This window comes from Solea solea, unplaced genomic scaffold, assembly GCF_958295425.1.
Source record: "Solea solea unplaced genomic scaffold, fSolSol10.1 scaffold_28, whole genome shotgun sequence".
Lineage (NCBI taxonomy): Eukaryota > Metazoa > Chordata > Actinopteri > Pleuronectiformes > Soleidae > Solea > Solea solea.
This window is the reverse complement of record NW_026704082.1, coordinates 62,501-82,825: the sequence shown is the minus strand read 5'-3', so window position 1 is coordinate 82,825 and position 20,325 is coordinate 62,501. Positions and strand designations below refer to the sequence as shown.

The 20,325-nt window shown below is 49.2% G+C and overlaps 32 non-coding genes and 1 pseudogene across 32 annotated transcripts; 25 read left to right on the top strand and 8 right to left on the bottom strand.

The window, feature by feature from the left end:
- The first annotated feature begins 288 nt into the window (after window positions 1-288).
- On the top strand, window positions 289-401 carry LOC131451421 (U5 spliceosomal RNA). The gene has a single exon (XR_009236280.1). It is a non-coding gene; the product is annotated as a U5 spliceosomal RNA (small nuclear RNA).
- Window positions 402-580: 179 nt separating this feature from the next.
- On the top strand, window positions 581-773 carry LOC131451351 (U2 spliceosomal RNA). Its single transcript, XR_009236219.1, has one exon. It is a non-coding gene; the product is annotated as a U2 spliceosomal RNA (small nuclear RNA).
- A 149-nt stretch (window positions 774-922) lies between these two features.
- LOC131451252 (5S ribosomal RNA) lies at window positions 923-1,041 on the bottom strand. The gene has a single exon (XR_009236116.1). It is a non-coding gene; the product is annotated as a 5S ribosomal RNA (ribosomal RNA).
- Window positions 1,042-1,443: 402 nt separating this feature from the next.
- On the top strand, window positions 1,444-1,607 carry LOC131451268 (U1 spliceosomal RNA). Its single transcript, XR_009236133.1, has one exon. It is a non-coding gene; the product is annotated as a U1 spliceosomal RNA (small nuclear RNA).
- A 628-nt stretch (window positions 1,608-2,235) lies between these two features.
- LOC131451374 (U5 spliceosomal RNA) lies at window positions 2,236-2,348 on the top strand. The gene has a single exon (XR_009236234.1). It is a non-coding gene; the product is annotated as a U5 spliceosomal RNA (small nuclear RNA).
- A 179-nt stretch (window positions 2,349-2,527) lies between these two features.
- On the top strand, window positions 2,528-2,720 carry LOC131451358 (U2 spliceosomal RNA). The gene has a single exon (XR_009236226.1). It is a non-coding gene; the product is annotated as a U2 spliceosomal RNA (small nuclear RNA).
- Window positions 2,721-2,851: 131 nt separating this feature from the next.
- Window positions 2,852-2,971, bottom strand: LOC131451239 (5S ribosomal RNA). Its single transcript, XR_009236102.1, has one exon. It is a non-coding gene; the product is annotated as a 5S ribosomal RNA (ribosomal RNA).
- Window positions 2,972-3,373: 402 nt separating this feature from the next.
- LOC131451267 (U1 spliceosomal RNA) lies at window positions 3,374-3,537 on the top strand. Its single transcript, XR_009236132.1, has one exon. It is a non-coding gene; the product is annotated as a U1 spliceosomal RNA (small nuclear RNA).
- Window positions 3,538-4,165: 628 nt separating this feature from the next.
- On the top strand, window positions 4,166-4,278 carry LOC131451373 (U5 spliceosomal RNA). Its single transcript, XR_009236233.1, has one exon. It is a non-coding gene; the product is annotated as a U5 spliceosomal RNA (small nuclear RNA).
- Window positions 4,279-4,457: 179 nt separating this feature from the next.
- Window positions 4,458-4,650, top strand: LOC131451357 (U2 spliceosomal RNA). The gene has a single exon (XR_009236225.1). It is a non-coding gene; the product is annotated as a U2 spliceosomal RNA (small nuclear RNA).
- Window positions 4,651-4,781: 131 nt separating this feature from the next.
- On the bottom strand, window positions 4,782-4,901 carry LOC131451238 (5S ribosomal RNA). The gene has a single exon (XR_009236101.1). It is a non-coding gene; the product is annotated as a 5S ribosomal RNA (ribosomal RNA).
- Window positions 4,902-5,303: 402 nt separating this feature from the next.
- On the top strand, window positions 5,304-5,467 carry LOC131451266 (U1 spliceosomal RNA). The gene has a single exon (XR_009236131.1). It is a non-coding gene; the product is annotated as a U1 spliceosomal RNA (small nuclear RNA).
- A 628-nt stretch (window positions 5,468-6,095) lies between these two features.
- LOC131451372 (U5 spliceosomal RNA) lies at window positions 6,096-6,208 on the top strand. The gene has a single exon (XR_009236232.1). It is a non-coding gene; the product is annotated as a U5 spliceosomal RNA (small nuclear RNA).
- A 179-nt stretch (window positions 6,209-6,387) lies between these two features.
- LOC131451355 (U2 spliceosomal RNA) lies at window positions 6,388-6,580 on the top strand. Its single transcript, XR_009236223.1, has one exon. It is a non-coding gene; the product is annotated as a U2 spliceosomal RNA (small nuclear RNA).
- Window positions 6,581-6,711: 131 nt separating this feature from the next.
- On the bottom strand, window positions 6,712-6,831 carry LOC131451237 (5S ribosomal RNA). The gene has a single exon (XR_009236100.1). It is a non-coding gene; the product is annotated as a 5S ribosomal RNA (ribosomal RNA).
- Window positions 6,832-7,233: 402 nt separating this feature from the next.
- LOC131451265 (U1 spliceosomal RNA) lies at window positions 7,234-7,397 on the top strand. Its single transcript, XR_009236129.1, has one exon. It is a non-coding gene; the product is annotated as a U1 spliceosomal RNA (small nuclear RNA).
- A 645-nt stretch (window positions 7,398-8,042) lies between these two features.
- LOC131451420 (U5 spliceosomal RNA) lies at window positions 8,043-8,155 on the top strand. Its single transcript, XR_009236279.1, has one exon. It is a non-coding gene; the product is annotated as a U5 spliceosomal RNA (small nuclear RNA).
- A 179-nt stretch (window positions 8,156-8,334) lies between these two features.
- Window positions 8,335-8,527, top strand: LOC131451337 (U2 spliceosomal RNA). Its single transcript, XR_009236206.1, has one exon. It is a non-coding gene; the product is annotated as a U2 spliceosomal RNA (small nuclear RNA).
- Window positions 8,528-8,676: 149 nt separating this feature from the next.
- LOC131451446 (5S ribosomal RNA) lies at window positions 8,677-8,795 on the bottom strand. Its single transcript, XR_009236304.1, has one exon. It is a non-coding gene; the product is annotated as a 5S ribosomal RNA (ribosomal RNA).
- Window positions 8,796-9,197: 402 nt separating this feature from the next.
- Window positions 9,198-9,361, top strand: LOC131451264 (U1 spliceosomal RNA). Its single transcript, XR_009236128.1, has one exon. It is a non-coding gene; the product is annotated as a U1 spliceosomal RNA (small nuclear RNA).
- A 645-nt stretch (window positions 9,362-10,006) lies between these two features.
- Window positions 10,007-10,119, top strand: LOC131451435 (U5 spliceosomal RNA). Its single transcript, XR_009236293.1, has one exon. It is a non-coding gene; the product is annotated as a U5 spliceosomal RNA (small nuclear RNA).
- A 179-nt stretch (window positions 10,120-10,298) lies between these two features.
- LOC131451349 (U2 spliceosomal RNA) lies at window positions 10,299-10,491 on the top strand. Its single transcript, XR_009236217.1, has one exon. It is a non-coding gene; the product is annotated as a U2 spliceosomal RNA (small nuclear RNA).
- A 149-nt stretch (window positions 10,492-10,640) lies between these two features.
- On the bottom strand, window positions 10,641-10,759 carry LOC131451241 (5S ribosomal RNA). Its single transcript, XR_009236104.1, has one exon. It is a non-coding gene; the product is annotated as a 5S ribosomal RNA (ribosomal RNA).
- A 402-nt stretch (window positions 10,760-11,161) lies between these two features.
- On the top strand, window positions 11,162-11,325 carry LOC131451262 (U1 spliceosomal RNA). The gene has a single exon (XR_009236126.1). It is a non-coding gene; the product is annotated as a U1 spliceosomal RNA (small nuclear RNA).
- A 645-nt stretch (window positions 11,326-11,970) lies between these two features.
- LOC131451431 (U5 spliceosomal RNA) lies at window positions 11,971-12,083 on the top strand. The gene has a single exon (XR_009236290.1). It is a non-coding gene; the product is annotated as a U5 spliceosomal RNA (small nuclear RNA).
- A 179-nt stretch (window positions 12,084-12,262) lies between these two features.
- LOC131451348 (U2 spliceosomal RNA) lies at window positions 12,263-12,455 on the top strand. The gene has a single exon (XR_009236216.1). It is a non-coding gene; the product is annotated as a U2 spliceosomal RNA (small nuclear RNA).
- A 149-nt stretch (window positions 12,456-12,604) lies between these two features.
- Window positions 12,605-12,723, bottom strand: LOC131451462 (5S ribosomal RNA). The gene has a single exon (XR_009236319.1). It is a non-coding gene; the product is annotated as a 5S ribosomal RNA (ribosomal RNA).
- Window positions 12,724-13,125: 402 nt separating this feature from the next.
- LOC131451261 (U1 spliceosomal RNA) lies at window positions 13,126-13,289 on the top strand. The gene has a single exon (XR_009236125.1). It is a non-coding gene; the product is annotated as a U1 spliceosomal RNA (small nuclear RNA).
- A 645-nt stretch (window positions 13,290-13,934) lies between these two features.
- LOC131451419 (U5 spliceosomal RNA) lies at window positions 13,935-14,047 on the top strand. The gene has a single exon (XR_009236278.1). It is a non-coding gene; the product is annotated as a U5 spliceosomal RNA (small nuclear RNA).
- A 179-nt stretch (window positions 14,048-14,226) lies between these two features.
- Window positions 14,227-14,310, top strand: LOC131451371 (U2 spliceosomal RNA; annotated as a pseudogene).
- Window positions 14,311-19,167: 4,857 nt separating this feature from the next.
- LOC131451370 (U2 spliceosomal RNA) lies at window positions 19,168-19,355 on the top strand. Its single transcript, XR_009236231.1, has one exon. It is a non-coding gene; the product is annotated as a U2 spliceosomal RNA (small nuclear RNA).
- A 149-nt stretch (window positions 19,356-19,504) lies between these two features.
- Window positions 19,505-19,623, bottom strand: LOC131451450 (5S ribosomal RNA). The gene has a single exon (XR_009236308.1). It is a non-coding gene; the product is annotated as a 5S ribosomal RNA (ribosomal RNA).
- Window positions 19,624-20,025: 402 nt separating this feature from the next.
- On the top strand, window positions 20,026-20,189 carry LOC131451260 (U1 spliceosomal RNA). The gene has a single exon (XR_009236124.1). It is a non-coding gene; the product is annotated as a U1 spliceosomal RNA (small nuclear RNA).
- The last annotated feature ends 136 nt before the right edge of the window (window positions 20,190-20,325 follow it).

Genomic DNA, 20,325 nt, shown 5'->3' with positions numbered 1-20,325 from the left:
TGTGACACAGAGCTGCTTTGCTCATGCACTCACATCTACCACTAAACCTTGGAGGTGTGCCCGGGAGCGAGGAATGTGCCACAGCCTCAGCGATTGATAGAAAACTGCAGCACACAACCAACAGTAAGAATGCGCTTCCAAACATGCAGTCAAATGTGGGCGGTTGATTGGCCGGCAAACCAAAAACGTTGAAGAAAGGCTGTCCCAAGGTGGCCGGCCGGGCCGACCGAGACTGTGGTGACTCCGGCGGATAGACTCCTTGGCTGCTCTCAAGGAGAGGGTCTATGTCGACTCTGGTTTTTCTTCAAAATGCACAAGTCTTTCGCCTTTTACTAAAGACTTCCGTGGAGAGGAACGTCCGAGAGTTTAAGTTATTTTTGGTGGGCTTTGCTGTATGGCTGCGCCCTTTGAGTGTGTCAAATGTCAAGCAGCTGTCCGTCACGGCTCAGAGGTGCACTTAGATCACCTGGGGGCGGAGGTGATCGGCAGCAGCCTTTGTAATGCGCACTTCAGAAACATGGCACCACAACAAGTAACTTGTGCGCCAAGATCTTGAGTTGGCCCCAGACACTGGCGGGCCATCGCTTCTCGGCCTTTTGGCTAAGATCAAGTGTAGTATCTGTTCTTATCAGTTTAATATCTCATATGTCCTCTATATGGGGATTAAATATTAAATGCATTTTTGAGCATTGGGCGGTGAAACCTGGGGCTTGCTCTCTTCACTCCTTGCATTGACCTGGTATTGCAGTGCCACCAGGAACGGTGCACCGTTCTCTTTATTTCTGTGAAAACCAAAGCAAGGCTGAAACTGGAAGGACATTAACGTGTGCCCGTGCGTCAACGTAATTGCAAGCCCACGTTTCTTGTAAGGAAGCAGCAGTGTAAAAGCGTGCTGCAGTGTAAAAGTGTGCTGCAGTGTAAAAGCTTACAGCACCTGGTATTCCCAGGCAGTCTCCCATCCAAGTACTAACCAGGCCCGACCCTGCTTAGCTTCCGAGATCAGACGAGATCGGGCGTGCTCAGGGTGGTGTGGCCGTAAGCCGACGGGCAGGTGACACAGACTCCTTTTATAGACCAGGCAAGGCCCCCTGCTCGTGGAGGGGCTCAAAAGTCAGCCTTCCGAACACACTGCACTTGAGCCTTTATCGCCACTACCTGCTACACTCTATTCCAGTATTTGGAAGCTACACCGAGATGGGTAAGCTGCTGTTGGTGCCGTCAGGTCCAGTTGTTGCTGAATCTATAGGAAATGACAGCCAGGTATGCCAGTGAAAAGGTCGAGTGTTTCCTCTCCAATGTGTGCTGGAGGTTGAAGTTGAACACAGCACAGCATTAACGAGCACCTGAGTCAAGGCATTGGACTCTGGGACTATCCATTTCCTGCACCATCGGCCAAAGAGCTGTGTCTGGGAACAGCCACCCAGTGCTGGGCAAGTACACCTCATACTTACCTGGCAGGGGAGACACCATGATCAAGAAGGTGGTTCACCCAGGGCGAGGCTCAGCCATTGCACTCTGGTTGTGCTGACCCCTGCAAATTCCCCAAACGTGGGAATCTTGACTGCATAATTTTTGCTGGTGGGGTACTGCGTCCGCGCTCTCCCCCGATGACGTAGTTGTAAGCAAAGGTCAGCCGCCCAAAGTTCCGCCTTGTGTGCCCATCTCCAGGTTTCTCACGTGCTCGCAGAGCGACATCCCCTGTCTTTCCAAGTTGCTGGGAATGGGATGGTTGTGGGTGTTGTCTTTTAGCTCTAAGGAAATGTCATGCTCCCTTTCCCGGCTCTTTGTAGGAGAACTGGATTGTTGGAGATGGATCCATGGCCATCATGCCAAGGGTTAATACTTTGGCGCTTGTTCCGTCCACTCCTGTACATTGACCTGATATTGAAGCGATGCCAGGAGCAGCTCACCATTTCAGAAGCCCGGAGGAGCTGGGAAACGGCCCGGCAGTTTGTACTGCTCGGTGTGACACAGAGCTGCTTTGCTCATGCACTCACATCTACCACTAAACCTTGGAGGAATGTACCACAGCCTCAGCGATTGATAGAAAACTGCAGCACACAACCAACAGTAAGAATGCGCTTCCAAACATGCAGTCAAATGTGGGCGGTTGATTGGCCGGCAAACCAAAAACGTTGAAGAAAGGCTGTCCCAAGGTGGCCGGCCGGGCCGACCGAGACTGTGGTGACTCCGGCGGATAGACTCCTTGGCTGCTCTCAAGGAGAGGGGCTATTTCGACTCTGGTTTTTCTTCAAAATGCACAAGTCTTTCGCCTTTTACTAAAGACTTCCGTGGAGAGGAACGTCTGAGAGTTTAAGTTATTTTTGGTGGGCTTTGCTGTATGGCTGCGCCCTTTGAGTGTGTCAAATGTCAAGCAGCTGTCCGTCACGGCTCAGAGGTGCGCTTAGATCACCTGGGGGCGGAGGTGATCGGCAGCAGCCTTTGTTATGCGCACTTCAGAAACATGGGACCACAACAAGTAACTTGTGTGCCAAGATCTTGAGTTGGCCCAAGACACTGGCGGGCCATCGCTTCTCGGCCTTTTGGCTAAGATCAAGTGTAGTATCTGTTCTAATCAGTTTCATACCTGATATGTCCTCTATATGGGGATTAAATATTAAATGCATTTTTGAGCATTGGGCGGTGAAACCTGGGGCTTGCTCTCTTCACTCCTTGCATTGACCTGGTATTGCAGTGCCACCAGGAACGGTGCACCGTTCTCTTTTTTTCTGTGAAAACCAAAGCAAGGCTGAAACTGGAAGGACATTAACGTGTGCCCGTGCGTCAACGTAATTGCAAGCCCACGTTTCTTGTAAGGAAGCAGCAGTGTAAAAGCGTGCTGCAGTGTAAAAGCTTACAGCACCTGGTATTCCCAGGCAAGTCTCCCATCCAAGTACTAACCAGGCCCGACCCTGCTTAGCTTCCGACATCAGACGAGATCGGGCGTGCTCAGGGTGGTGTGGCCGTAAGCCGACGGGCAGGTGACACAGACTCCTTTTATAGACCAGGCAAGGCCCCCTGCTCGTGGAGGGGCTCAAAAGTCAGCCTTCCGAACACACTGCACTTGAGCCTTTATCGCCACTACCTGCTACACTCTATTCCAGTATTTGGAAGCTACACCGAGATGGGTAAGCTGCTGTTGGTGCCGTCAGGTCCAGTTGTTGCTGAATCTATAGGAAATGACAGCCAGGTATGCCAGTGAAAAGGTCGAGTGTTTCCTCTCCAATGTGTGCTGGAGGTTGAAGTTGAACACAGCACAGCATTAACGAGCACCTGAGTCAAGGCATTGGACTCTGGGACTATCCATTTCCTGCACCATCGGCCAAAGAGCTGTGTCTGGGAACAGCCACCCAGTGCTGGGCAAGTACACCTCATACTTACCTGGCAGGGGAGACACCATGATCAAGAAGGTGGTTCACCCAGGGCGAGGCTCAGCCATTGCACTCTGGTTGTGCTGACCCCTGCAAATTCCCCAAACGTGGGAATCTTGACTGCATAATTTTTGCTGGTGGGGTACTGCGTCCGCGCTCTCCCCCGATGACGTAGTTGTAAGCAAAGGTCAGCCGCCCAAAGTTCCGCCTTGTGTGCCCATCTCCAGGTTTCTCACGTGCTCGCAGAGCGACATCCCCTGTCTTTCCAAGTTGCTGGGAATGGGATGGTTGTGGGTGTTGTCTTTTAGCTCTAAGGAAATGTCATGCTCCCTTTCCCGGCTCTTTGTAGGAGAACTGGATTGTTGGAGATGGATCCATGGCCATCATGCCAAGGGTTAATACTTTGGCGCTTGTTCCGTCCACTCCTGTACATTGACCTGATATTGAAGCGATGCCAGGAGCAGCTCACCATTTCAGAAGCCCGGAGGAGCTGGGAAACGGCCCGGCAGTTTGTACTGCTCGGTGTGACACAGAGCTGCTTTGCTCATGCACTCACATCTACCACTAAACCTTGGAGGAATGTACCACAGCCTCAGCGATTGATAGAAAACTGCAGCACACAACCAACAGTAAGAATGCGCTTCCAAACATGCAGTCAAATGTGGGCGGTTGATTGGCCGGCAAACCAAAAACGTTGAAGAAAGGCTGTCCCAAGGTGGCCGGCCGGGCCGACCGAGACTGTGGTGACTCCGGCGGATAGACTCCTTGGCTGCTCTCAAGGAGAGGGGCTATTTCGACTCTGGTTTTTCTTCAAAATGCACAAGTCTTTCGCCTTTTACTAAAGACTTCCGTGGAGAGGAACGTCTGAGAGTTTAAGTTATTTTTGGTGGGCTTTGCTGTATGGCTGCGCCCTTTGAGTGTGTCAAATGTCAAGCAGCTGTCCGTCACGGCTCAGAGGTGCGCTTAGATCACCTGGGGGCGGAGGTGATCGGCAGCAGCCTTTGTTATGCGCACTTCAGAAACATGGGACCACAACAAGTAACTTGTGTGCCAAGATCTTGAGTTGGCCCAAGACACTGGCGGGCCATCGCTTCTCGGCCTTTTGGCTAAGATCAAGTGTAGTATCTGTTCTAATCAGTTTCATACCTGATATGTCCTCTATATGGGGATTAAATATTAAATGCATTTTTGAGCATTGGGCGGTGAAACCTGGGGCTTGCTCTCTTCACTCCTTGCATTGACCTGGTATTGCAGTGCCACCAGGAACGGTGCACCGTTCTCTTTTTTTCTGTGAAAACCAAAGCAAGGCTGAAACTGGAAGGACATTAACGTGTGCCCGTGCGTCAACGTAATTGCAAGCCCACGTTTCTTGTAAGGAAGCAGCAGTGTAAAAGCGTGCTGCAGTGTAAAAGCTTACAGCACCTGGTATTCCCAGGCAAGTCTCCCATCCAAGTACTAACCAGGCCCGACCCTGCTTAGCTTCCGACATCAGACGAGATCGGGCGTGCTCAGGGTGGTGTGGCCGTAAGCCGACGGGCAGGTGACACAGACTCCTTTTATAGACCAGGCAAGGCCCCCTGCTCGTGGAGGGGCTCAAAAGTCAGCCTTCCGAACACACTGCACTTGAGCCTTTATCGCCACTACCTGCTACACTCTATTCCAGTATTTGGAAGCTACACCGAGATGGGTAAGCTGCTGTTGGTGCCGTCAGGTCCAGTTGTTGCTGAATCTATAGGAAATGACAGCCAGGTATGCCAGTGAAAAGGTCGAGTGTTTCCTCTCCAATGTGTGCTGGAGGTTGAAGTTGAACACAGCACAGCATTAACGAGCACCTGAGTCAAGGCATTGGACTCTGGGACTATCCATTTCCTGCACCATCGGCCAAAGAGCTGTGTCTGGGAACCGCCACCCAGTGCTGGGCAAGTACACCTCATACTTACCTGGCAGGGGAGACACCATGATCAAGAAGGTGGTTCACCCAGGGCGAGGCTCAGCCATTGCACTCTGGTTGTGCTGACCCCTGCAAATTCCCCAAACGTGGGAATCTTGACTGCATAATTTTTGCTGGTGGGGTACTGCGTCCGCGCTCTCCCCCGATGACGTAGTTGTAAGCAAAGGTCAGCCGCCCAAAGTTCCGCCTTGTGTGCCCATCTCCAGGCTTCTCACGTGCTCGCAGAGCGACATCCCCTGTCTTTCCAAGTTGCTGGGAATGGGATGGTTGTGGGTGTTGTCTTTTAGCTCTAAGGAAATGTCATGCTCCCTTTCCCGGCTCTTTGTAGGAGAACTGGATTGTTGGAGATGGATCCATGGCCATCATGCCAAGGGTTAATACTTTGGCGCTTGTTCCGTCCACTCCTGTACATTGACCTGATATTGAAGCGATGCCAGGAGCAGCTCACCATTTCAGAAGCCCGGAGGAGCTGGGAAACGGCCCGGCAGTTTGTACTGCTCGGTGTGACACAGAGCTGCTTTGCTCATGCACTCACATCTACCACTAAACCTTGGAGGAATGTACCACAGCCTCAGCGATTGATAGAAAACTGCAGCACACAACCAACAGTAAGAATGCGCTTCCAAACATGCAGTCAAATGTGGGCGGTTGATTGGCCGGCAAACCAAAAACGTTGAAGAAAGGCTGTCCCAAGGTGGCCGGCCGGGCCGACCGAGACTGTGGTGACTCCGGCGGATAGACTCCTTGGCTGCTCTCAAGGAGAGGGGCTATTTCGACTCTGGTTTTTCTTCAAAATGCACAAGTCTTTCGCCTTTTACTAAAGACTTCCGTGGAGAGGAACGTCTGAGAGTTTAAGTTATTTTTGGTGGGCTTTGCTGTATGGCTGCGCCCTTTGAGTGTGTCAAATGTCAAGCAGCTGTCCGTCACGGCTCAGAGGTGCGCTTAGATCACCTGGGGGCGGAGGTGATCGGCAGCAGCCTTTGTTATGCGCACTTCAGAAACATGGGACCACAACAAGTAACTTGTGTGCCAAGATCTTGAGTTGGCCCAAGACACTGGCGGGCCATCGCTTCTCGGCCTTTTGGCTAAGATCAAGTGTAGTATCTGTTCTAATCAGTTTCATACCTGATATGTCCTCTATATGGGGATTAAATATTAAATGCATTTTTGAGCATTGGGCGGTGAAACCTGGGGCTTGCTCTCTTCACTCCTTGCATTGACCTGGTATTGCAGTGCCACCAGGAACGGTGCACCGTTCTCTTTTTTTCTGTGAAAACCAAAGCAAGGCTGAAACTGGAAGGACATTAACGTGTGCCCGTGCGTCAACGTAATTGCAAGCCCACGTTTCTTGTAAGGAAGCAGCAGTGTAAAAGCGTGCTGCAGTGTAAAAGCTTACAGCACCTGGTATTCCCAGGCAAGTCTCCCATCCAAGTACTAACCAGGCCCGACCCTGCTTAGCTTCCGACATCAGACGAGATCGGGCGTGCTCAGGGTGGTGTGGCCGTAAGCCGACGGGCAGGTGACACAGACTCCTTTTATAGACCAGGCAAGGCCCCCTGCTCGTGGAGGGGCTCAAAAGTCAGCCTTCCGAACACACTGCACTTGAGCCTTTATCGCCACTACCTGCTACACTCTATTCCAGTATTTGGAAGCTACACCGAGATGGGTAAGCTGCTGTTGGTGCCGTCAGGTCCAGTTGTTGCTGAATCTATAGGAAATGACAGCCAGGTATGCCAGTGAAAAGGTCGAGTGTTTCCTCTCCAATGTGTGCTGGAGGTTGAAGTTGAACACAGCACAGCATTAACGAGCACCTGAGTCAAGGCATTGGACTCTGGGACTATCCATTTCCTGCACCATCGGCCAAAGAGCTGTGTCTGGGAACCGCCACCCAGTGCTGGGCAAGTACACCTCATACTTACCTGGCAGGGGAGACACCATGATCAAGAAGGTGGTTCACCCAGGGCGAGGCTCAGCCATTGCACTCTGGTTGTGCTGACCCCTGCAAATTCCCCAAACGTGGGAATCTTGACTGCATAATTTTTGCTGGTGGGGTACTGCGTCCGCGCTCTCCCCCGATGACGTAGTTGTAAGCAAAGGTCAGCCGCCCAAAGTTCCGCCTTGTGTGCCCATCTCCAGGCTTCTCACGTGCTCGCAGAGCGACATCCCCTGTCTTTCCAAGTTGCTGGGAATGGGATGGTTGTGGGTGTTGTCTTTTAGCTCTAAGGAAATGTCATGCTCCCTTTCCCGGCTCTTTGTAGGAGAACTGGATTGTTGGAGATGGATCCATGGCCATCATGCCAAGGGTTAATACTTTGGCGCTTGTTCCGTCCACTCCTGTACATTGACCTGATATTGAAGCGATGCCAGGAGCAGCTCACCATTTCAGAAGCCCGGAGGAGCTGGGAAACGGCCCGGCAGTTTGTACTGCTCGGTGTGACACAGAGCTGCTTTGCTCATGCACTCACATCTACCACTAAACCTTGGAGGTGTGCCCGGGAGCGAGGAATGTGCCACAGCCTCAGCGATTGATAGAAAACTGCAGCACACAACCAACAGTAAGAATGCGCTTCCAAACATGCAGTCAAATGTGGGCGGTTGATTGGCCGGCAAACCAAAAACGTTGAAGAAAGGCTGTCCCAAGGTGGCCGGCCGGGCCGACCGAGACTGTGGTGACTCCGGCGGATAGACTCCTTGGCTGCTCTCAAGGAGAGGGTCTATGTCGACTCTGGTTTTTCTTCAAAATGCACAAGTCTTTCGCCTTTTACTAAAGACTTCCGTGGAGAGGAACGTCCGAGAGTTTAAGTTATTTTTGGTGGGCTTTGCTGTATGGCTGCGCCCTTTGAGTGTGTCAAATGTCAAGCAGCTGTCCGTCACGGCTCAGAGGTGCACTTAGATCACCTGGGGGCGGAGGTGATCGGCAGCAGCCTTTGTAATGCGCACTTCAGAAACATGGCACCACAACAAGTAACTTGTGCGCCAAGATCTTGAGTTGGCCCCAGACACTGGCGGGCCATCGCTTCTCGGCCTTTTGGCTAAGATCAAGTGTAGTATCTGTTCTTATCAGTTTAATATCTGATATGTCCTCTATATGGGGATTAAATATTAAATGCATTTTTGAGCATTGGGCGGTGAAACCTGGGGCTTGCTCTCTTCACTCCTTGCATTGACCTGGTATTGCAGTGCCACCAGGAACGGTGCACCGTTCTCTTTTTTTCTGTGAAAACCAAAGCAAGGCTGAAACTGGAAGGACATTAACGTGTGCCCGTGCGTCAACGTAATTGCAAGCCCACGTTTCTTGTAAGGAAGCAGCAGTGTCAAAGCGTGCTGCAGTGTAAAAGTGTGCTGCAGTGTAAAAGCTTACAGCACCTGGTATTCCCAGGCAGTCTCCCATCCAAGTACTAACCAGGCCCGACCCTGCTTAGCTTCCGAGATCAGACGAGATCGGGCGTGCTCAGGGTGGTGTGGCCGCAAGCCGACGGGCAGGTGACACAGACTCCTTTTATAGACCAGGCAAGGCCCCCTGCTCGTGGAGGGGCTCAAAAGTCAGCCTTCCGAACACACTGCACTTGAGCCTTTATCGCCACTACCTGCTACACTCTATTCCAGTATTTGGAAGCTACACCGAGATGGGTAAGCTGCTGTTGGTGCCGTCAGGTCCAGTTGTTGCTGAATCTATAGGAAATGACAGCCAGGTATGCCAGTGAAAAGGTCGAGTGTTTCCTCTCCAATGTGTGCTGGAGGTTGAAGTTGAACACAGCACAGCATTAACGAGCACCTGAGTCAAGGCATTGGACTCTGGGACTATCCATTTCCTGCACCATCGGCCAAAGAGCTGTGTCTGGGAACAGCCACCCAGTGCTGGGCAAGTACACCTCATACTTACCTGGCAGGGGAGACACCATGATCAAGAAGGTGGTTCACCCAGGGCGAGGCTCAGCCATTGCACTCTGGTTGTGCTGACCCCTGCAAATTCCCCAAACGTGGGAATCTTGACTGCATAATTTTTGCTGGTGGGGTACTGCGTCCGCGCTCTCCCCCGATGACGTAGTTGTAAGCAAAGGTCAGCCGCCCAAAGTTCCGCCTTGTGTGCCCATCTCCAGGCTTCTCACGTGCTCGCAGAGCGACATCCCCTGTCTTTCCAAGTTGCTGGGAATGGGATGGTTGTGGGTGTTGTCTTTTAGCTCTAAGGAAATGTCATGCTCCCTTTCCCGGCTCTTTGTAGGAGAACTGGATTGTTGGAGATGGATCCATGGCCATCATGCCAAGGGTTAATACTTTGGCGCTTGTTCCGTCCACTCCTGTACATTGACCTGATATTGAAGCGATGCCAGGAGCAGCTCACCATTTCAGAAGCCCGGAGGAGCTGGGAAACGGCCCGGCAGTTTGTACTGCTCGGTGTGACACAGAGCTGCTTTGCTCATGCACTCACATCTACCACTAAACCTTGGAGGTGTGCCCGGGAGCGAGGAATGTGCCACAGCCTCAGCGATTGATAGAAAACTGCAGCACACAACCAACAGTAAGAATGCGCTTCCAAACATGCAGTCAAATGTGGGCGGTTGATTGGCCGGCAAACCAAAAACGTTGAAGAAAGGCTGTCCCAAGGTGGCCGGCCGGGCCGACCGAGACTGTGGTGACTCCGGCGGATAGACTCCTTGGCTGATCTCAAGGAGAGGGTCTATGTCGACTCTGGTTTTTCTTCAAAATGCACAAGTCTTTCGCCTTTTATTAAAGACTTACGTGGAGAGGAACGTCCGAGAGTTTAAGTTATTTTTGGTGGGCTTTGCTGTATGGCTGCGCCCTTTGAGTGTGTCAAATGTCAAGCAGCTGTCCGTCACGGCTCAGAGGTGCACTTAGATCACCTGGGGGCGGAGGTGATCGGCAGCAGCCTTTGTAATGCGCACTTCAGAAACATGGCACCACAACAAGTAACTTGTGCGCCAAGATCTTGAGTTGGCCCCAGACACTGGCGGGCCATCGCTTCTCGGCCTTTTGGCTAAGATCAAGTGTAGTATCTGTTCTTATCAGTTTAATATCTCATATGTCCTCTATATGGGGATTAAATATTAAATGCATTTTTGAGCATTGGGCGGTGAAACCTGGGGCTTGCTCTCTTCACTCCTTGCATTGACCTGGTATTGCAGTGCCACCAGGAACGGTGCACCGTTCTCTTTATTTCTGTGAAAACCAAAGCAAGGCTGAAACTGGAAGGACATTAACGTGTGCCCGTGCGTCAACGTAATTGCAAGCCCACGTTTCTTGTAAGGAAGCAGCAGTGTAAAAGCGTGCTGCAGTGTAAAAGTGTGCTGCAGTGTAAAAGCTTACAGCACCTGGTATTCCCAGGCAGTCTCCCATCCAAGTACTAACCAGGCCCGACCCTGCTTAGCTTCCGAGATCAGACGAGATCGGGCGTGCTCAGGGTGGTGTGGCCGTAAGCCGACGGGCAGGTGACACAGACTCCTTTTATAGACCAGGCAAGGCCCCCTGCTCGTGGAGGGGCTCAAAAGTCAGCCTTCCGAACACACTGCACTTGAGCCTTTATCGCCACTACCTGCTACACTCTATTCCAGTATTTGGAAGCTACACCGAGATGGGTAAGCTGCTGTTGGTGCCGTCAGGTCCAGTTGTTGCTGAATCTATAGGAAATGACAGCCAGGTATGCCAGTGAAAAGGTCGAGTGTTTCCTCTCCAATGTGTGCTGGAGGTTGAAGTTGAACACAGCACAGCATTAACGAGCACCTGAGTCAAGGCATTGGACTCTGGGACTATCCATTTCCTGCACCATCGGCCAAAGAGCTGTGTCTGGGAACAGCCACCCAGTGCTGGGCAAGTACACCTCATACTTACCTGGCAGGGGAGACACCATGATCAAGAAGGTGGTTCACCCAGGGCGAGGCTCAGCCATTGCACTCTGGTTGTGCTGACCCCTGCAAATTCCCCAAACGTGGGAATCTTGACTGCATAATTTTTGCTGGTGGGGTACTGCGTCCGCGCTCTCCCCCGATGACGTAGTTGTAAGCAAAGGTCAGCCGCCCAAAGTTCCGCCTTGTGTGCCCATCTCCAGGCTTCTCACGTGCTCGCAGAGCGACATCCCCTGTCTTTCCAAGTTGCTGGGAATGGGATGGTTGTGGGTGTTGTCTTTTAGCTCTAAGGAAATGTCATGCTCCCTTTCCCGGCTCTTTGTAGGAGAACTGGATTGTTGGAGATGGATCCATGGCCATCATGCCAAGGGTTAATACTTTGGCGCTTGTTCCGTCCACTCCTGTACATTGACCTGATATTGAAGCGATGCCAGGAGCAGCTCACCATTTCAGAAGCCCGGAGGAGCTGGGAAACGGCCCGGCAGTTTGTACTGCTCGGTGTGACACAGAGCTGCTTTGCTCATGCACTCACATCTACCACTAAACCTTGGAGGTGTGCCCGGGAGCGAGGAATGTGCCACAGCCTCAGCGATTGATAGAAAACTGCAGCACACAACCAACAGTAAGAATGCGCTTCCAAACATGCAGTCAAATGTGGGCGGTTGATTGGCCGGCAAACCAAAAACGTTGAAGAAAGGCTGTCCCAAGGTGGCCGGCCGGGCCGACCGAGACTGTGGTGACTCCGGCGGATAGACTCCTTGGCTGATCTCAAGGAGAGGGTCTATGTCGACTCTGGTTTTTCTTCAAAATGCACAAGTCTTTCGCCTTTTACTAAAGACTTACGTGGAGAGGAACGTCCGAGAGTTTAAGTTATTTTTGGTGGGCTTTGCTGTATGGCTGCGCCCTTTGAGTGTGTCAAATGTCAAGCAGCTGTCCGTCACGGCTCAGAGGTGCACTTAGATCACCTGGGGGCGGAGGTGATCGGCAGCAGCCTTTGTAATGCGCACTTCAGAAACATGGCACCACAACAAGTAACTTGTGCGCCAAGATCTTGAGTTGGCCCCAGACACTGGCGGGCCATCGCTTCTCGGCCTTTTGGCTAAGATCAAGTGTAGTATCTGTTCTTATCAGTTTAATATCTCATATGTCCTCTATATGGGGATTAAATATTAAATGCATTTTTGAGCATTGGGCGGTGAAACCTGGGGCTTGCTCTCTTCACTCCTTGCATTGACCTGGTATTGCAGTGCCACCAGGAACGGTGCACCGTTCTCTTTATTTCTGTGAAAACCAAAGCAAGGCTGAAACTGGAAGGACATTAACGTGTGCCCGTGCGTCAACGTAATTGCAAGCCCACGTTTCTTGTAAGGAAGCAGCAGTGTAAAAGCGTGCTGCAGTGTAAAAGTGTGCTGCAGTGTAAAAGCTTACAGCACCTGGTATTCCCAGGCAGTCTCCCATCCAAGTACTAACCAGGCCCGACCCTGCTTAGCTTCCGAGATCAGACGAGATCGGGCGTGCTCAGGGTGGTGTGGCCGTAAGCCGACGGGCAGGTGACACAGACTCCTTTTATAGACCAGGCAAGGCCCCCTGCTCGTGGAGGGGCTCAAAAGTCAGCCTTCCGAACACACTGCACTTGAGCCTTTATCGCCACTACCTGCTACACTCTATTCCAGTATTTGGAAGCTACACCGAGATGGGTAAGCTGCTGTTGGTGCCGTCAGGTCCAGTTGTTGCTGAATCTATAGGAAATGACAGCCAGGTATGCCAGTGAAAAGGTCGAGTGTTTCCTCTCCAATGTGTGCTGGAGGTTGAAGTTGAACACAGCACAGCATTAACGAGCACCTGAGTCAAGGCATTGGACTCTGGGACTATCCATTTCCTGCACCATCGGCCAAAGAGCTGTGTCTGGGAACAGCCACCCAGTGCTGGGCAAGTACACCTCATACTTACCTGGCAGGGGAGACACCATGATCAAGAAGGTGGTTCACCCAGGGCGAGGCTCAGCCATTGCACTCTGGTTGTGCTGACCCCTGCAAATTCCCCAAACGTGGGAATCTTGACTGCATAATTTTTGCTGGTGGGGTACTGCGTCCGCGCTCTCCCCCGATGACGTAGTTGTAAGCAAAGGTCAGCCGCCCAAAGTTCCGCCTTGTGTGCCCATCTCCAGGCTTCTCACGTGCTCGCAGAGCGACATCCCCAGTCTTTCCAAGTTGCTGGGAATGGGATGGTTGTGGGTGTTGTCTTTTAGCTCTAAGGAAATGTCATGCTCCCTTTCCCGGCTCTTTGTAGGAGAACTGGATTGATGGAGATGGATCCATGGCCATCATGCCAAGGGTTAATACTTTGGCGCTTGTTCCGTCCACTCCTGTACATTGACCTGATATTGAAGCGATGCCAGGAGCAGCTCACCATTTCAGAAGCCCGGAGGAGCTGGGAAACGGCCCGGCAGTTTGTACTGCTCGGTGTGACACAGAGCTGCTTTGCTCATGCACTCACATCTACCACTAAACCTTGGAGGTGTGCCCGGGAGCGAGGAATGTGCCACAGCCTCAGCGATTGATAGAAAACTGCAGCACACAACCAACAGTAAGAATGCGCTTCCAAACATGCAGTCAAATGTGGGCGGTTGATTGGCCGGCAAACCAAAAACGTTGAAGAAAGGCTGTCCCAAGGTGGCCGGCCGGGCCGACCGAGACTGTGGTGACTCCGGCGGATAGACTCCTTGGCTGCTCTCAAGGAGAGGGTCTATGTCGACTCTGGTTTTTCTTCAAAATGCACAAGTCTTTCGCCTTTTACTAAAGACTTCCGTGGAGAGGAACGTCCGAGAGTTTAAGTTATTTTTGGTGGGCTTTGCTGTATGGCTGCGCCCTTTGAGTGTGTCAAATGTCAAGCAGCTGTCCGTCACGGCTCAGAGGTGCACTTAGATCACCTGGGGGCGGAGGTGATCGGCAGCAGCCTTTGTTATGCGCACTTCAGAAACATGGCACCACAAAAAGTAACTTGTGCGCCAAGATCTAGAGTTGGCCCCAGACACTGGCGGGCCATCGCTTCTCGGCCTTTTGGCTAAGATCAAGTGTAGTATTCAATTCAATTCAATTCAATTTTATTTGTATAGCGCCAAATCATAACATACATTATCTCAGGGCACTGTACATAGACAACATCAAAGAGAGCAGAGAACCCCAACAGTTCACACAATGAGCAAGCACTAGGCATCAGTGGAGAGAAAAAACTCCCTCTTAACAGGAAGAAATCTCTGGCAGAACCAGGCTCAGAAATGTGCAGTCATCTGCCTCGACCGGTTGGGGTGAAAGGAAAATCGGGGACAGAGGAGAGGTGGAGGACAGAAAGGGGAGGGGGGAGAGAAAGGACAAGAGGGAGATGAGGTAGAGACAGAAGAGAGAGAGAGACCAGGAGCAGATACACAACAACTGTATCAAGTTACAAGTTAATACAATTAATGATATTGACTTTTTAATTATAGCACAATAATAATGGTGATGATGTGGGTAGCCTCGAAAACTGGATCTTGGTCCCGCAACCTGCATGATGAGAATACAGAGAGAGAGAGAGAGAGGGAAGGAAGGAAATACACAAACTAGGGAGAGAAAGAGACAAGGTTAATGACATATAAAAAGTCAAAATCATATCCTGAGTGTGAGAGAGTGAATGTGCGTGCACCACAGATAAAAAATCCCCCAGCAGTCTAGTTCTATAGCAGCATAACTAAGAGCTGGTCCAGGTTTCCCTGAACCAGCTCTAACTATAAGCTTTATCAAAAAGGAAAGTTTTAAGTTTAACTTTAAATACAGAGAGAGTGTCCGCCCCCCGAACTATCATTGGGAGCTGGTTCCACAGGAGAGGGGCCTGGTAACTAAAGGCTCTGCCTCCCATTCTGCTCTTGCAGACTCTAGGAACCACAAGTAAGCCTGTATTTTGTGACCTAAGTGGTCTATTAGGGCGATAAGGTAAGACTAAGTTTTTCAGGTATGAAGGGGCCTGACCATTAAGTGCTTTGTACGTGAGGAGGAGGATTTTAAATTTAATTCTAAACTGTACAGGGAGCCAGTGTAGAGAAGCTAACACTGGAGTTATATGGTCTCTCTTTCTAGTTCCTGTCAGAACTCGTGCTGCAGCATTTTGAATTAACTGAAGGGTTCTAACAGACTTGTTGGAACATCCTGATAATAAGGAGTTACAGTAATCTAATCTAGATGTAACAAAAGCATGAACTAGTTTTTCAGCATCCCGTAAAGACAGAATGTTTCTAATTTTCTTAATGTTCCGCAGGTGGAAGAAGGCTGTTCTGGAAATTAGTTTAATGTGTGAGTCAAATGACATTTCCTGGTCAAAAGTAACTCCAAGGTTCCTCACAGTGGAACTGGAAGCCAGGGTGATGTCATCTAAAGTGACAATGTGATCGGAAAGTTTTTCTCTGAGGTGTTTAGGGCCGAGTATAATGACCTCAGTTTTTTCTGAGTTTAAAAGTAGAAAGTTACAGGTCATCCAGGACTTAATGTCTCTGAGACATTCCTGGAGTTGAACAACCTGATTTATTTCATCCGGCCTCATTGATAAATAAAGCTGTGTGTCATCTGCATAACAATGAAAATGTATGTTGTGCTTTCTAATAATGTTCCCTAGAGGAAGCATATATAAGGTAAAAAGTATAGGCCCAAGCACTGAGCCTTGTGGAACTCCACAATTAACTTTAGTTTGAAGTGAGGCTTTATCATTAACATGAACAAACTGGAATCTATCAGATAAGTATGATTTAAACCAGCAGAGGGCAGCACCTGTGATACCAAGAGTCTGCTCCAGTCTCTGCAGTAGAATATTATGATCTATGGTGTCAAATGCAGCACTAAGATCCAACAGGACAAGTAAAGAGACTAGACCATTATCAGAAGCCAAGAGAAGATCATTACTAACTTTAACTAGTGCTGTTTCTGTGCTATGGTTTAATCTAAAACCTGACTGAAAATCTTCAAACAGGCCATTAATGCGCAAATATTCACATAGTTGATTAGCAACTACTTTTTCTAAGATTTTAGAAACAAAGGGAAGATTAGATATAGGTCGGTAGTTAGCTAAAATGTCTGGGTCAAGGGTCGCTTTTTTGAGAAGGGGTTTAATAACTGCTATTTTAAACGTTTGGGGCACATATCCAGTTAATAAGGATAGATTAATTTGAGTTAATATAGAGCTGTTAATTAAAGGAAAGACATCTTTAAACAGTTTGGTGGGGATAGGATCTAACTGACAGGTTGATGGCTTAGATGATGAAACTAATGATGTTAATTCAGGGAGATCTATAGGGGAGAAACTGTCTAAATGTGCACCTGGTGCTTCTAAAGCTCTTGTGCTAAAAGATGAGTCAGTCCCAATATGAGGGAGGAGATGATCAATATTTATTCTTATTGATGTTATTTTATTCACAAAAAAGTTCATAAAGTCATCACTGCTCAGTGTTAAAGGAATAGATGGTTCAGTGGAGCTGTGGCTCTGTGTCAGCCTGGCTACAGTGCTGAAAAGAAATCTATGATTATTCTTATTTTCTTCAATTAGAGAAGAATAATAGGCAGCTCTAGCTTTGTGTAGGGCTTTTTTGTAAGCTACAAAACCATCTTTCCAGGCTATATAAAATTCCTCTAGGTTATTGGAACGCCATTTTCTTTCTAATCTACGTAACCCCTGTTTAAGAGCACGAGTATTGGAGTTAAACCATGGTGCTCGTCTCATCTGATTCACCACCTTCTTTTTCAGAGGGGCAACACAATCTAATGTAGTACGCAGTGAGGCCGCTGTACTATCAACAAGGTTATCTATGAGGGCGGGGGTAAAATCACAAACGGTACCTTCAGATGTACTGACATATGGCACCGAGTTAAATAAAGGTTGCACTGTCTCTTTGAATGTATTAATATTATTATCAGACAGGCACCGGCTGTAGCTGTATTTCTTATTTATGTTATTGTAGTTCATTATTGTACAATTAAATGTGAGTAAATAATGATCAGTAAGGAGAGGGTTTTGAGGAACTATGTTTAAGTTATCAATATCAATACCATAAGTTAAAACAAGGTCGAGGGTGTGATTAAGGTAATGAGTTGGTTTATTAACGTGTTGAATAAAACCTATTGATTCCAACAGCGAGTTAAATGCGCAGCTAAGACTATCACGGTCAACATCTACATGGATGTTGAAATCCCCTACAATTATGATTTTATCCGTCTTAAGCACCAACTCAGATAAGAACTCAGAGAACTCTGATAGGAACTCTGAATAAGGAGCAGGTGGACGATAAACTGTGACTATCATAACTGGTTTTTGTGATTTCCAACTAGGATGAGCTAGATTAAGAATAAGGCTTTCAAACGATGAATATCCTAGTTTGGGTTTGGGATTGATTAATAATCTAGTATTAAAAATGGCTGCTACACCTCCTCCTCGGCCTGAGCTTCTAGGAATATGGGTATTAGCATGAGTGGGTGGAGTTGACTCATTTAGACTAACGTAATCTTCTTCATGTAACCAAGTTTCAGTTACACAGAATAAATCAATACAGTTGTCAGAAATGAGATCATTTATTAAAACAGATTTTGAGGAGAGAGACCTAATATTTAATAGTCCACATTTAAAAGTGGTATTATTTGACTCTATTTTATTGTTAGTATTAATCTTTATTAAGTTAGAATGTCTAACTCCTCTTCTGTTTGTTATTGATTTATTTACTTTATTTACTTTATTTACTTTAGTTTTTACTTTAGTAGGTCGAGGGACAGACACAGTCTCTATGGGGTTTTTAATTGGTGACTGCTCGTAAAGAAGCACAGAGAAGCATGAAAGACTGCAACTCTGTGTCCTGGTCTCAACTCTGGTTTGTCATGGGTTTCTAATAAAATGCTCTAAGCTGCTAGATAAGAGAGCTGCTCCATCCAAAGTAGGATGGACGCCGTCTCTCTTCATGAGACCAGGTTTCCCCCAGAAGTTTTGCCAGTTATCTAAAAACCCAATGTTGTTTTCTGGACACCACCTCGACAGCCAGCGATTGAATGATGACATGCGGCTATACATGTCATCACTGGTTACATTGGGCAAAGGACCAGAGAAAATTACGTTGTCCGACATAGATTGTGCGTACCTACACACAGACTTAACATTAACTTTCGTGACCTCCGATTGGCGTAATCGGGTGTCATTACTGCCGACGTGAATAATAACTTTACTGAATGTACGTTTATCTGTAGCCAGCAGTTTCAGATAAGATTCTATGTCGCCCGCTCTGGCCCCGGGAAAACACTTGACTGTGGTCGCTGGCGTCGCTATTTTCACGTTCCTCAGGATGGAATCACCAATCACCAGAGTTGGTTTCTCAGTCTGTGTGGTGCTGAGAGGGGAAAACTTGTTTGAGGTGTGAACAGGTTGGTGGTGGACAGGACTCTTAGGCTTAACACTACGCCTCTTACTGCGGACAGTCACCCAGCTGCCCTGTTTGTCTCCCGGCTGCACGGGAGCTGCTGAGGGAGCTAATGCTATGTGGTCCGCACCGACTACTGGGGAGTGGCTAACTGATTTAGCTTCTATGGTGCGGAGCCGAGTTTCTACTTCACTAAGCCTCGCCTCCAACCTAGCCAGCAAGCTACATTTTTTACAAGTACTTTTATCGCTAAAGGAGGCAGAGGAGTAGCTAAACATGTGGCACACAACACAGGAGAGAGAAGGAGAGGGAGAGGGAGAGAGAGAAGCCATCGCTGCTAAGCTAACTTTACGCTAGCAGAGAGAGAAACACCGTACGTGATCTACGTAAACGATAGAGTTTGAACAAAAGTAGTGGGTGAGAATATTAGTCTTAGTACTAGTATTAGTAATAAAAACGAGCGTTTGTTCAGTTAGAACAGTCGATCGTTCCAGTAGATAGAAAACCGCAGAGAGCGCAGAAGGCACACAGCGTAACACCAGTGGAAGCACAGGAAGTGACACAATACGTTACCGCCCCGGACAGTTCATGACTCGCAGTATCTGTTCTTATCAGTTTAATATCTGATATTTCATATGGGGATTAAATATTAAATGCATTTTTGAGCATTGGGCGGTGAAACCTGGGGCTTGCTCTCTTCACTCCTTGCATTGACCTGGTATTGCAGTGCCACCAGGAACGGTGCACCGTTCTCTTTTTTTCTGTGAAAACCAAAGCAAGGCTGAAACTGGAAGGACATTAACGTGTGCCCGTGCGTCAACGTAATTGCAAGCCCACGTTTCTTGTAAGGAAGCAGCAGTGTAAAAGCGTGCTGCAGTGTAAAAGTGTGCTGCAGTGTAAAAGCTTACAGCACCTGGTATTCCCAGGCAGTCTCCCATCCAAGTACTAACCAGGCCCGACCCTGCTTAGCTTCCGAGATCAGACGAGATCGGGCGTGCTCAGGGTGGTGTGGCCGTAAGCCGACGGGCAGGTGACACAGACTCCTTTTATAGACCAGGCAAGGCCCCCTGCTCGTGGAGGGGCTCAAAAGTCAGCCTTCCGAACACACTGCACTTGAGCCTTTATCGCCACTACCTGCTACACTCTATTCCAGTATTTGGAAGCTACACCGAGATGGGTAAGCTGCTGTTGGTGCCGTCAGGTCCAGTTGTTGCTGAATCTATAGGAAATGACAGCCAGGTATGCCAGTGAAAAGGTCGAGTGTTTCCTCTCCAATGTGTGCTGGAGGTTGAAGTTGAACACAGCACAGCATTAACGAGCACCTGAGTCAAGGCATTGGACTCTGGGACTATCCATTTCCTGCACCATCGGCCAAAGAGCTGTGTCTGGGAACAGCCACCCAGTGCTGGGCAAGTACACCTCATACTTACCTGGCAGGGGAGACACCATGATCAAGAAGGTGGTTCACCCAGGGCGAGGCTCAGCCATTGCACTCTGGTTGTGCTGACCCCTGCAAATTCCCCAAACGTGGGAATCTTGACTGCATAATTTTTGCTGGTGGGGTACTGCGTCCGCGCTCTCCCCCGATGACGTAGTTGTAAGCAAAGGTCAGCCGCCCAAAGTTCCGCCTTGTGTGCCCATCTCCAGGCTTCTCACGTGCTCGCAGAGCGACATCCCCAGTCTTTCCAAGTTGCTGGGAATGGGATGGTTGTGGGTGTTGTC